This window comes from Mus caroli, chromosome 11 (assembly GCF_900094665.2).
Source record: "Mus caroli chromosome 11, CAROLI_EIJ_v1.1, whole genome shotgun sequence".
NCBI lineage: Eukaryota > Metazoa > Chordata > Mammalia > Rodentia > Muridae > Mus > Mus caroli.
In genome coordinates, this window is record NC_034580.1 from 54,916,017 (window position 1) to 54,930,065 (window position 14,049).

The window sequence follows — 14,049 nt, forward strand, 5'->3', positions numbered from 1 at the left end:
GCCCCTCCCACTGTCTGCTTCCTGTCCTTGTCTCTCTATGCTCCAGGCAAACGTGACTGCCTTCTCTCCTCAGCTCCAGTACCACCCAAACATCCCCTCCAGCTGGTTGTGCCCTTTCCTTCATGGTCCCCGCCCCATCCATCCCCCCCACTCTGTTCCCTCCCCCTTCACCAGCTACTCTGAATATGGCCACAACCCACACAGGGCTGTTCATCTCTGTGTCGCAGATCCCAACATAGTTAGAGGCAGAAGACGGTGCTTGGGAATGAGGAAACCAGAGCCATACGGCCATGCAACACACCATCCTTCCATATCCAGATTACGTCCCCCGTTTGCACCCCAAAGGCAGCCATATCCTTTTCCTCACCCTATCCTTCCCCACAGGCCCGGTGCTGCCATTCAGTTTTTGGGTCAGTTATACGCAGGTCCTTGCACCCATGTGCCTTCCTTCTGCGCCACAAACTGCTGCAGCCACGCCCACCACGCACATCATTTCATCGCCCAGCCTTAGACCACCACAGGGCCTTTGCTCTGGCTGTGCTTAGCGTGTGCACCTCAGCGCATGTGCACCTCAGCCCTTCGACCATCACTGTGCTCTTTCATGGGACATCTGCCCCGTGTCTCTTGGACTCTGTTTACACAGTTGTGCGTTGTTGTCTCCTTCCAGCCTGAGGATCTTCAAAGGAGGGGTGAACCGAAACATAGTCGAACCTCAATAACCAAAATTACCCAGTGTCAAAGGAGTAACTGTGGACTAATATGAGGTGTGCTTGCCCTCACAGCCTGCTGTTGTTTACACGGCCGGAAGCTGAGGCTCAGAAAGGTCCAGTGACTGCCTCCCTTTCCAGGACCACACGGTCAGAGCAGCAGACAGCAGAAACCATACTCTCTGCCCCAGCTCCTTCCTACCCACCCCGTCTTGGGGCCAGCATCCCAAAGCCACATCACACAAGAGCCCCATGGACATGCAGACCACACAAGCGCTTCAGACACCACACCCATGGAAAGATGCCCACAGCACAGGTTCCAGCCTTGCCTGGGCAGAATTCTTCTTCTTCTTCTTTTTTTTTTTTTCATTGAAAAGAAATCCTGTTCGTGCTCAGGCACATGGCTGGTGCCCTCAGGAATCCCTCTCACACACCCATACCCACTCACAAACCTGCAGGCTGATACCCCAAGTGGCAAGCTCTGGTACTAACGGGGACAGGACACCATACGCCTGGGTTGCTATGACAACAGACAGCTCCACATCTTGGCTATGAACACTGCTGGCCACATGGAAACAAGGGAGCCAGGTAGTGTGTCATTGCAGCTGAGGGTAGGGAAGAATAGTCCCCAGGGCAGTCCCCAAGGCCACAGGGCATCTCTCTATGCTCTCACTTGGTAGTCCCTATTTTTGTGTATGTGCTGGGTGTGCAGACTGTTACACATCTTGCAGTATCATCCTGATGATGTCCTTGCCAGATGAGTACTGTGGAGAACCAGGTTCCCAGATGGTGAGACTGATGATGAAGCCTGGGTCAAGGGGCCCTGCCCTGCTTGGGGTTACACAGTGGGTTGCCAGTGGTCTGTTGGGCCATGGAGAGTCCTCCTCCCATTATCCGCCCTGCATAGGAGCCTGGATGTCTCATCCAGGGCCACGCTGCCTTCCTTCCACGCCATCACTCTGTGTACACCATTCAACCAAGAGTAGCCAGGGTAGGGTAGCTCTGCCCTGTGAGCTCCCCATCCTGAGCGTCCGAGGGAAGGCTGTCGGAGCTGCTGTGGGAAAGACCAAAGATGAGGAGACTGCTGGCTCGGCTGACTTTGCAAAAAAATTTTAATTTAATTTAAAAATATTCTTTGAGTTGCAACTAGTGTGCATGCGTGAATGTGTGTGTCCGTCTCTGTCTGTGTCTCTGTCTGTGTGTATTTATGTGTACCCATACACACACAAGCATAGGAAGTTACTAGCTTCAGGCACAGTTGAATCCAGGTCTCTGGCCCCATGCATCTTTTTTCTGGCTGTTGTCTGTGTTTGGACCAGCTTGCCTGCCCCATGTAGTCCTCACATCCCCAGGCTCACAAGTCATTGGCTCAGGGTCACACAAAGCAAGATTGAATAATTGGGAAGTCCAAATGTAAGGAGTTCCAGCTAGGACCTCTGGGAAGTCTTGAGAATCAGTGGCCACTTAGAAACAGTGTGGTGTGGCTCCTCTGTGCTGAACACCATCACCTTTGAGACATGGGTACTATGCTGTCCCTTACTGTGTAAATCCTGAGCATGTCACAAGTACTGACTCAGGAAAGCTTGTAGCAGCTCCATCCCAAGAGCTGGGAAACAGAGCTCTTGGGAAGGGCTACCTCTGACACGTCAGGACATTTCCCAAAATTAGTTGGTACAGAAGTTGACACAGGTGGCAACTTGCAGGAAGTCACAAGGTGAGCACTTGCCCGGACACATTGGAATCCAGGAACTGCTGTGGCTTTAAGGATTCCCTCTGCAGGGAAGGGCCTTTGGGAAGTTGCCTTCTAGGTCTGACCCTTACGTGGCCTATCTATAAACCTAGAGACATGCCCGTTCTCATCTGTCTGTTGTAGCAGGACACCCCTGAGCAACGGGATCCCTGGGTCAGGGAACCCTGGAGCCCCTCAGAACTTGGAGTGATGTCACTAACAGTAGCTATACTTACCTGATGGGCCCCAAGATGTGGCTAGAGTGGACAAACGTCTACATTTTATTATTTTTAATTAATCAAGATGTAAATAGCCCCCATGTGGCTAATGGTACCATATAGAGGGTGGAACTCTAGGGTCTAAATGAACACTTGATTTTAATTTCAGTTTTGCTCACTTTTGCCCATTCCTACCCTCAAGTCAGTTTTGAGCAGGTCCAGCTACTTGCATTTCCTCTCTAAGGGACTTCCAGAAGTTTTTCACCTTTCAGGAAGAGGTGGCCACCAGGCCTAATCCAGCCTTGTCAGAAGAGGTTGTGGTCAGATAACCCCCAGGATATCTGTATTACTTGGGGTGAAGGATGGAACTTTTAAGGGCCAAGTTTCAGTTTCCCACTAGCCAATAGGGATGACAGGAGGTTCCTTAGAGCAGGACATAGGTTGATTTAAAGAGATTAAGGGTGTTCTTGGTATGTCTGAGCTTTCTGTTAAGGCTATACCAGGTAGCCCCATTCCTGTTCCCCACTTCTGTGCCCAGAGCCCATGTGCAGCCACACACAGGTCACCTCTTTAGTGCCTGGCCCAGCAGCTTGGATCACAGCATGCTCCGGGCCACAGATCCACACTTCCCTTTCCTGTGCCATTCCAGATGACTCCCACGGTCTGAGTCCCCACTGCTCTGGAAGAACTAATGGCCCACACTCACCCTGCCTACTCACACGCCCCAGCTGTGGGAGGAGTCCAGGACAGTAGGCAAGAAATTCTAAAATGAAGGAGTTTGTGTAGGTGTTCTTGTTTCTAACTTTCCCTGGCTGCTGAGAAAACTCTGCATTTGGTGTTTTATAGCAGGAGATTCGTTCCCTCACAGTCACGAAGAGCAGGAACACAAGGTTGGTGTCGAAGGACAGAAACCAATGTGGCAGCAGCGGGGCCTTGCTCCTGGCAGAGACTCTGCGTTAACTTGTGCTGGCCACGCCCAGTTTCTGCTTCCTACCCGGTGTTCCTTGCCCATGGCTGTCTCATTCCCAATCCTGTCCAGGCAGCCACATGGCCTCCTGTGTGCCAAGCTTCCTTCTGCCCCTCTCTCCCCTTCATCCCCCTCTATTGTTTGTTTGTTTGTGTATTCATACATACTCCACGACTACAAACCCTGCAGTCTCGTTTCCCACATCTGGGTGACCTCAAGGGCAACACAGTGGACAAGGCTCACCCTGAGGGCATTGTCTTTGTGCTCATGGTGTCCCCTGCCAGGTAAGCATTCTGCTCTCCTTCTGAGACACTGTCTCCCTCTGGAGCCCAAACTGTCTTGAGCTCAATTCTGCCTGTGATTCTGCTGCTGTTCCCAGGGTGCCGACACCACACGTCTGTGTCTCCGCACCTTGCTGCCTGTCTCTTACGAAGTCCCTAGAATGACATTCGGGAGCCTCCAAACCTCAGGATTCATCCCTGTCTCAAGACCCTTAATCGTGTCTTCAAAGACCTGATGCAGAAGGAGACATCTCTGGGCTCAGGCATGGCTGCTTCTTGTTTTTTAGGCCTGTGGCCATGAACAACATAAGCGAGGACTCTGGATCTTACATTGGATCTTACATAGCCATCTCCCTGTACTCTCTGTAGCTGTGATCGGATAACCCAGGGAGGCATATACAGCAAAAGACCTCGGGACTCCATGACCACAACAGCATAGATTCATGAGTCTGTGGTCCCAGGCCTGTAAGAGCTCCCAGATGTATGAGGTTTCAGAGGAATAAGGGACTGAGACAAGGTCCAGAGGAGACCGTGCAGAGCCCTAAGAGTGTCCTCTCCTCTGCCCTTTATTAGTCTTCTATCGATGTGATGAGACACCATGACAAAGACCATCTATAGAAGAAAAGGTTTGAGCTTACAGTTCAGGGGGGCTTAGATTTCATGATTCCCAAAGTGGCACAGCTGCAGGGGCAGGGCGCTGAGGACACACACCTTGTAACGCAGGCAGGAGGCAGAGAGAGTGAACTGGGGGATAGCACAAGGCAATAAAACCTCAAAACCCACCCCCAGGGACACACTTCCTGCAACAAGGCCACACCTCCTGAGCCCTCTCAAACAGCACCAGCAACTGGAGACTAAGTGTTCAAATGTCTGAGACTATGGGGACCATCTCACTCAAACCAATGTGGCCTTCCTTGGCACATCAGAAAACCAGAGCTGGCAGAGTCCTCTGTGCGGCTTCTCTTTGAACAACACCACCAGGCAGTTCTCATTAGCGCCGCTGTGCTAGAGGGTCCGAGGTGTCTGCTCAGATAAGTGGAGTGACAAATTCCAGTCACATAGCAAGAGCTGGCAGCAGGGGAGCCTCTTGGGTTGACTCAAGCACTCACTTTCTTGGGGCCTTAGGCTAGGAGGCCCCCCCACCCCCACCCCTGGAGGAGGTGCAGGGAGATGGAGGCCGAGAGCTAAATGAACCGGTTACGTTCTTTCCGGCTTCGAGAAGAAAATGCCTTGCGGTGGATTCTGATTTGGTTTTTTTCTCTCAGGTACAGGACAAACTCCAGCACTGTATGTCCTCAACCACGGAGTTTAGCAGGGAATGTCCTAGCTAAGTTCCACATTCATGTTACTAATATCGCTTAAGGGCTGCCTCAACCCCAGCCTCCCTTTGTCTACCTCCCTCCTATCTACTCCCCCAGGGATGAGCAGGGTGGGGGATCTGAGTGGCTGAGGGCACCGGTATTACTAGAAATGTAAGAATGGGGTAGGGCCCTGAATAGGATCCTGGGGGTGCCATTCTTGCATCTGATGGTGGCTGGCTCTGAGCCAGCCTGGGCCTACCTGGGCCTCCAGCAGTTAGACAGGCTGGTACTGCTTCATGCAGGCTCACTGCCAGTCACTGGGTTGTGAGACCTGGGCAATGCCCTGTGCCGCTTCTCATCACACTTAGGGAAATTTTATGCATTCAACTGCCCAACTACATTTGAAAGTTAAAGCTTTTCAGAGGCAAGTCTCACCCCAGCCAGACCATTTCTATGCCTGCATGATCCAGTCCCACCCTGGCCCCATGTCTGTTGTCTCCACAGGAGTCAGGTAGCACCAGGAAGTTTGGGGTGGGGTGGCGGATGCCAAGAGGGCCACGATCTTCACTCAGCTGGAGCTAGAGCCCTCACTGCAGCCACCCAGGCCTTTCCTGACCCTTTCTGTCCTTGTCACCCCCACCCCCACTGCAGCTACATAGACCCCTTCCTGTTCCTCACGCACCCCTGTCCTGGGACCTCTTGTACTCACTGGGCCTTCTTGTGGGCATGCTCTCCCCCAGCTTTGATCTGAGTGCATTCCCGGCTCACTGCTGCTGGCTGCCTGCTTGTCCTCCCTCTCCTCAGCATCTCCCAACAGATACAATCATCCGCAGCCATTCATTCATCTGTTTTGTCTGTCTCCCCCACTGCTGACTCCATTAGAGTGTCGGCTCCCTGAAGGAATAGTGCTTTTTGCTTTGATTATTGTATCTCCACACAGGCATCCAATGCAGAATACGTTTCGAACAAAGGTGGCCCAAGGACAGGAATGCAGCTGACCCATCCAAATGCCTGGCTCTGGGCTCACCTCCCCACAGTCTGACCCCAGCCTCTGGGGCACAACATAGCATTAGTACAAGTATGTGCAACCACCTCATCCACACCCGACCAGCTGCCCTTCCAGCCAACTTATCACAGACGGCTTTCCTGATGGGGATCAATAGAAAACCTTTTATCTCCTTCCCTGGTGGCGGCTCAGACTCAGGTCGGAGCATAGCCAGCTCCTGTTACTATGGTGACCCTCCTGGTCCTCACTGCCTCCCTCCCCATCCTTCCTGCCATCCCTTCTCTTCCCCACATCCCAGATCCCTGCCCCTGCTCCCTTCTCTCTCCATCTCACAGCCCTGTGCCAGCATTCTCTGCCACGCAAAGGGGCTTCTGGAGCCTGTTTACAACTGACCTGAGGATTGGAAGCTGGGGAGGAGCTGCTGGGGCTCTGGGCTCCAAGCCTGACCTTGCTACCACTCAGAATTGGTCAAAGAGCTCCAGTGCTCAGTTCCAGCTCTGATGTGCTCTGTCATTTCTCACTTGGGTAATGATCTGTCCCTGCTTCTGTACAGATAATGCTGTCCTCTTAGGGAATTGCTCCGAGCATCCTGGAAGCATGAACTGTAAAGTGCAGAGCCTACAGCCGGCCTGTGGTCCAGCTGAGGAGACATTAGCCTTTGTTGATAAGCTTCATGCATAGTACAGCCTGGGGGTAGAGGACTGTGGTGGTGAAGCACGAGAGAAGCCAGTGACAGACCCTTCTTCACCGGCTCAGGCATGGCTCACCCTTCTTCCCTCTGCCCTTGGGAGACTGTAAGTTGGGGGGAAAGGTGGAAGAACAGGCACTTTGGCACTCTGTGGCGCTCCCCAGCTATGGCTCCACTTGTAGGGTGAGCACAACTTGCCTTGGAGTCACTGAGCCCCTCCCCCCACCTCTGGAATACTCTTCTTCCTGCCTGGAGGCTGTGTCTACAGTTAGCCAGAGCAAACCCTCAGGATGACTCCTGATGGGCTGGCTACTGGGGGAGTGGGGGCAGTGAGAACTTCAGATCTACCACTGCTACACCCTTTGACAAAGACCGTGTTTGCCTCTGCCCTGTGAGTGTTCTCACAGTCAGCAAAAAGCCTCTGCGTGTGTGGTTGAATAGTGTTCACAGGCTCAGGAGACAGTCACGGGCCATACAAGGGCAAGCCCTATAGTCCTGGAAGAAAGAGGCCTATACAGAGGGGAGGTGACAAGGGAGAAAAGAAAGAAGATGGGCAAGCTGACAGAAGCTCAAGGTTGAGGGCATGGGAGGAAGGACCACAAGCTGAGGACACTGGGCAGTAGGACTGAGGTTTGCAGAAGCTAGACACTTACTGCGACCCTGCCACCCACAGTTTGACCTGACTCTGAGACTCTAGAGCTGAAAGAGAATAAATGAATGCTATTTCAAGTTGCAGCGTGTGGGGTGACTGTTACAGCAGCCCCCAGAAAGCTCAGCCCTGCCTAGATCTGTCCCTTCAAGAATGGAGGACCTGCCAAGGCCCCCCTCCCCAGCTCAAGAAAGAGACACAGTAGCCAGTAAGAGCCCCCAGTTCAGCAAAGGAAAGTGCGACTGCTTTTTTTGTCTGAGACAGCAGCTCAGTGTGTAGCCTGGGGCTGTTCTAGAACTCAAGATCTTGAATACTGGGATGAGAAGACTGGACCACCATGACCAGCAAATGGTAATGTTTTAAAAGGGGAGGGTCTGAAGTTGATTTTTCCAAGGCTTGAGGAAGACAGCATCCCTGCCCTCATGAGATTCACAGCCTGGAGAGACAGACTCATGAAGACGATGACTAGAAGGCTATGTGACATGTCTGGATGCACTGCCCAGGGAGCCGGGTTTGATTTCACCAGAGGTGGTCTGGGAGGGCCTCCTGGAGGAGGCCAGCCTTGGGCTAAACCGGAAGAGTAAGGATGGGAGGAGCCAAAGCAACGAGGGGAAAGGCATCTGCGACGTAATAAACCACATCCGGAACGCTCCAAAGCCTTTGAAAGATTGCGGGATCTTCTGTGGGAATGGAGCCAGGAAAGGGTGTATATGGAGCCAGACCAGGCTTGGGGCCCTTCAGGGTGGGGTACTCTAAGGAGAAATGCACTGTACAGGAAGGATGAGGACTACGGCAGAGACCAGTTTTACAGGCTGCCGTCAGAGAGCCAAGAGTGACATCAAATCCTCTCTCAAAGTATTTCAGAGCATCCTGGACACGGTGACAACTTCTTGTGGAAAGGGAGAGGAGGGGGTACTCCACCCCTCATGTGAATGACCATAAGAACAGAGGGTGCCAAAGCTGAGAGCTTGGGGTGAGATACAACTTGATGGTAGAGGCTTGGAAGGCATTTACAAGGCCCTGCTTGATTCCCAGAACTGCCAAACAAACAAACAAATAACAAAATAGGATGTAAAGTGATTGCTATCAGAGGATGTGCTCCAGAGATGCATGGGGCACAAGTGGGGTCAACCAGGCCCAGAGTTTTCTCTAGAACTAGCCAGGGTGGCAAATAGAGAGTGGAGATGGGCCACTGGTCACCTGAATGCAGGAAAAGAAGGCCAGAGAGTCTATTAAACCTGCAAAGGAAAGCTTGTCTGTGATGGTTTTTGCTAAACTTTGCTATTATTCACAAAGGGAAAAAAAAAGATGTTTTGTTTTGTTTTGTTTTGTTTTGTCTTGTCACTCTGTCGGCCTGGCACTCACTAGGTAGACCAGAGTGATCCTCGGCTTAGTCTCCTTAATACTGGAGTTACAGGTATGAAACTATGCCCTGCTAAGCCCGCTATTTAAAGGGAACGGTGGCTGTAACACAGATCCTAAGGCCTATGCTTAACTGGTCGGAGCTTAGAGAATAGAGAACCTCAATGAGGCAGACTATGAGGAGCCGGCAGTCTGGGAGGGTTTATTTCTGGAGCTGACAGAGGCAGATGCAAGATGATCATAGGATTTTTTTTTCTGTGACTTCTTGACCAGATTAAGCATTTTATAATCGCAGATTGGGGTGTACCCGACATTCCCCAGTTCTAACAATGAAACTACTCTAACATTCGAGTCGTTTCTAATCCATTCCGGGATCTCTGCCTTTCCAGCCAGCTTCAGTCCCTCTCACTGCCTCTGATTACAGGCTTCAGTTATTGTGAGCTCATATTCTCTCCTGAGATAGCCTGTGGCTCTCTGTAAATAGCTCTGACCATGAGAAAGGTTCTTCTTCACAGGGTTAAAACCTGCTGCAAGGACTGTTGCCTTGTGAAGCCGCAGTTTGTCCGTGAGTTACTACTATACAAGGCCAGGACAGTCTGTCACACTCTTAGGTGTTATTCATCTATTTATGTTTGTGGTACTGGGGTAGAACCCAGGGCTCATATGTTATGGAACTTATTTATGTCAGAACTATACCCAAAACCCTACCAAATAATGTTTATATAAATAAAACAATACCAGCTCCCTTCGATCCCTTTATTCCCGGCACCTGAGGGACAGAGATAGGAAGATTAGGAGCTCAAGGCCTGTTGAACTATGTGGTGAGTTTGAGGCTAGCTTGGGCTACCTGAGATTCTGTCTCAGAACAAAAACAAAACAAAACACAAAACAAAACAAAACAAACAAACTGGGGGATAGAGAGATAGCTCAGTGGTTAAGAGAACTGGCTGTTCTTCCAGAGGACCTGGGCTCAATACTCACAGGACTCACAAGTCAGGCTCCAGGGGATCCAATACCCTCTTCCGAATCCTCCATGGGCACCAGGCACACATGTGGTACACAAACATGTACACAGGCAAAACACCCACATACATAATTTTTCAAAATTAATTTGCTTGCTTACTTATTAATTAATTAATTTTCAAGCAGGGTTCCTCTGTGTATTCTGGGCTGTCCTGTAACTTGCTCTGAGCCCAGGCTGGCCTCAAAATCAGAGCTCTACCTGCCTCTGCCTCCTAAGTGCTAGATTAAAGGGCTTCATCACCACTGCCTGGCTTAAATTTTTCTTTAATTATAAATATTTTTTAAAAATTAAAAGAATAGACTACAGGGAACCAATTCAATCTGATTACACTAAAAGGTGGAAAGATGGCTTAGTTGGTAAAGTCCTTGTCACACAAGAACCAGAGTTTAGATCCTCAGCACTCTAAAAACTGGTCTGGCAGAGTACTCTTGTAAGCCTAGCGCTGGACCACGGAGACAAGCAGATCCTGATCCTTGAGGGCCAGCCATTCTAGTCCATCAGTGTGCTCCCAGTTCAGTGACGCACTATCTTTAAAATAAAAAAAAAAAAAAAAAAAAAAAGATAAAAATGAAGTGGAAGGGCTGGAGAGATGGCGCCGTAGCCAAGAGCACAGTGCTCTTCTAGAGGCCCTATATTTGGTTCCCAGCACTTTAAGCCACTCACCACCTCCTACAATTCCAGCTCCTCTGTCCTCCACAAGCATCTACACCCATGTGCACATACCTACACACACACACACACACACACACACACAATTAATTTAAAATAAAAAATTTAAAACTAAGATGAAGATTGCTAGATACTCGACATCAACCCCTAGTTTCCATTTACACACATGTGCACTTCCACAGATGTCACATAAACACACATGTGTAAATGGTTGACTTGCCTACCTGAAAGTCCAGGGTTTTCTACTCTAAGCCTCTCTCCAGAGTTTCTATTCAAGTCTGTCGGTCTGTCTCTGTCTCTCTGTCTCTCTCTTCAGAATCTTGGACTAGTACTATAACTCAGCTGGTGGAGGGCTTACCTAACATACCAAGACCCTGAATAAATCCCTGATCTACATCTATAATCCCAGCATTCAAGAGATAGAGAAAGGAAGACTCAACCAAAAGGCACATTGGAGGCTCTACTGGGCAGCACATAAAGGCTGTGTCTCAAAAACTATAGATAAAGACATAAATACAGGCTGGAGGGAAGTCTTAGTAGTTAAGAGCACTCAGCTGCTCTTCCAGGGGGCCCAGGTTCAGATTTCAAAACATGTGGCAGTTCACTACCACCTGTAACTTCAACAGTGGGTGGATAGATAGGTGGATGGGTAGGTGGCAGATAAATGGATGAATGGATGGGTGGGTGGATGGGTGGATAGATGGATGGATGAGTGGGCAGACAGATAAATAGGTAGGCGGATGGAATGGATGAGTAAACAGATGAGTTAGTGGGTGGATGGATCAAAGGATGATATGGTAGATGATTGAATAGATGTAAAGATGGATGGATGGGTGGGTGGATGGATTAGTCAGTAAATGATGGAGGGATGGATGGATGAGTGGATAGGTGGGTGGATGGGTGAGTGGATGGGGGTGGATAGATGAGTGAAAGATCTTAGTGATGCTTATCTGGCCCTGGTTTCCCCAGCCTGGATCCCCTGAGCATCCCTGGAACTGGATCCCAAGCCCCCTTCCTGTGGTGGTGCTCACACTGCCTACAGCTAGGCAGTTCTTTCAGATCTTCCTCTTTTTCTGCTGGAAGTCAGAGGCCTTGCAGGAAGCCAAAGGGTCTGTTCTTGCTCAGCTCTCCATCCTTGCGCTTCCCTGGCAATGGGTACTCCTTTTCTTTAGTACTCAGGGACTCTGACAAAACACAACTTTGGGGAGGAAGGGACTTGTTCAACTTACAGATCCAGATTACAGTATGGCACTGTGAGGAAGTCAAGTCCAGATCTCAAAGTAGCTGTCACATCACAACCACAGGCAAGAGTGGCGAGAGATAAAGCGTGTGTACACACTTGGTTACTGCTGCTCAGTAGCTTTCTTCTCTCTTATGTAGCACAGGACCTCAAGCCAGAGGAATGGAGTGCCCATAGACAATACCTATACTAGCTAGCTGGACTTCGTGGGGAGTGAGCAGGGATGGATGGTGGTACAGAGCTCAACAGTACTGAAACTGTTTTAGCTTGAGAAGTCAGAGGTCTCTGGAGCCCTGGGGAGGTGCCGGGGCCCAGCTGTGACCAGGTGGCAGGGTGGAGCAAGGGGTCTCCTCTGAAAGCGTCCTGACAGCTGTGTATACAGAGACAGTGGGTTTCCTGCCCCTTCCTTGGGGCCTAGTTTCTTTGCAAAATAGACATAATGAGAATGAGATTCACTGCACCTAGTAGGTGCCAAGTAAATTCTAGCTGCACGATTGCTGATGGCACTTCTGATATACACTACATTCTATTGGGGCTTTCAAGAGCAGCCTGAAGTCTTCATGTAGGAGCTCTTATTCCAGAAGAACACAGGGGGACAGTGCACATAATCCAGAGTCATCACTCTAGATCCAAATGTGGCCTTGGGCAAGCTCTTTCTCCTCCTCAATTCCAGTGATGTGCTTGGTGGCGGGTAGCCTTGGCCATCAAGTATAGGCACTCATGACAATTCTTTTATGTGAACCAGTGAGAAACCTAGTCCTTCCGGGTCTACAGAGTGAGTTCCAGGACAGCCAGGGCTACACAGAGAAACCCTGTCTCAAAAAAAAAAAAACAAAAATAAATAAAATAAAAAAGAAACATAGTCCTTTTATTTGTTTGTTTGTTTGTTGTTGTTGTTTGTTTTGTTTTTTTGAGACAGGGTTTCTCTGTGTAGCCCTGCCCATCCTGGAACTCACTCTGTAGACCAGGCTAGCCCTGAACTCAGAAATCCTCCTGCCTCTGCCTCCCAAATGCTGGGATTAAAGGCATGTGCCACCACTGCCCGGCTGTTGTTGTTTTGTTTTTGAGACAGGATCTCTCTACATAGCCCTGTCCTGTAACTCATTATTTAGACCAGGCTGGCCTCAAGCACACAGAGATCTTTATGTCTCTACCTCCCAAGTGCTGCAGTTAAAGGCCACTGATAAGTCCGGTTCCTAACCAAACAGAGCTCCTTTTTCTTTTGTTTCAGCTAACAGCCCCTCTGCCTCGCTAGACAGGAAACATTACCTCCTTCTGTTTGACAGAAAACAGAGGAAGTTCAAGGCAACACAGATAACCAGACTTAGGATAGCTGGGGGGAAGGTCTCTCAAATCAAATACCTTGATAGGTGAAGAGGTCAGCTAGTTGATTTAAATGTGTGTCTAGAACAAAGGGTAGTGGTAGACTCTCCTGAAAGTAAAGTTACCTGAAGGGATTTCAATTCCCAAATGTTCACACTGCTCTGTTCTTGCTTTCTAATCAAAAATACCCCAGGGGATTAAGCATACGGCCCAGAGTTAGTACACTTGACTAGCATTCAGGGAGGTTTTGGGTTCCATGTCCAGCATGCTCTTGTGCATAGGATGTGAGTGTGCAGGCGTGCGCAGACACACACACACACACACACACACACAAACACACACCACTGGGGTGGTGGGGGTGAGAAGGGGGAGAGGAAGAGATGGAGGATATATAAAAGAAGAAATAACAAGCAAACAAGATCACTCACCTTTAATCCCAGCACTCAGGAGGCAGATGCAGGCAGGTATCTGTAAGTTCGAAGCCAGTCTAGTCTACATTGTGAGTTCCAGGCTACCCACAGCTACACAGAGAAACCCTGGGGAAGGAAGGAAAGAAGGAAGGAAGGAAAGAAGGAAGGAAGGAAGGAAGGAAGGAAGGAAGGAAGGAAGACAAAGCAACAACAACAACAACAAAGAAGACCAAGTTTGAAGTCTGTCTGGGCTGTAGTAAGCATTAAGGAAGCTGCCCTACATACTGAGACTCTGTTTCGGAGCTGGAGGCATGGTGCAGGGGGAGAGCACTTGCCTAACATACAAAAGCCATAGGTTCAATTCCTCAGCACAACACAATAAGGATAAAATGAGAATCCAATGACGACATCAACAATAACACTCCCATAAAAACAAATAGTGCCTCCCTCCACCACCCCAGATGCATTGGCCTTT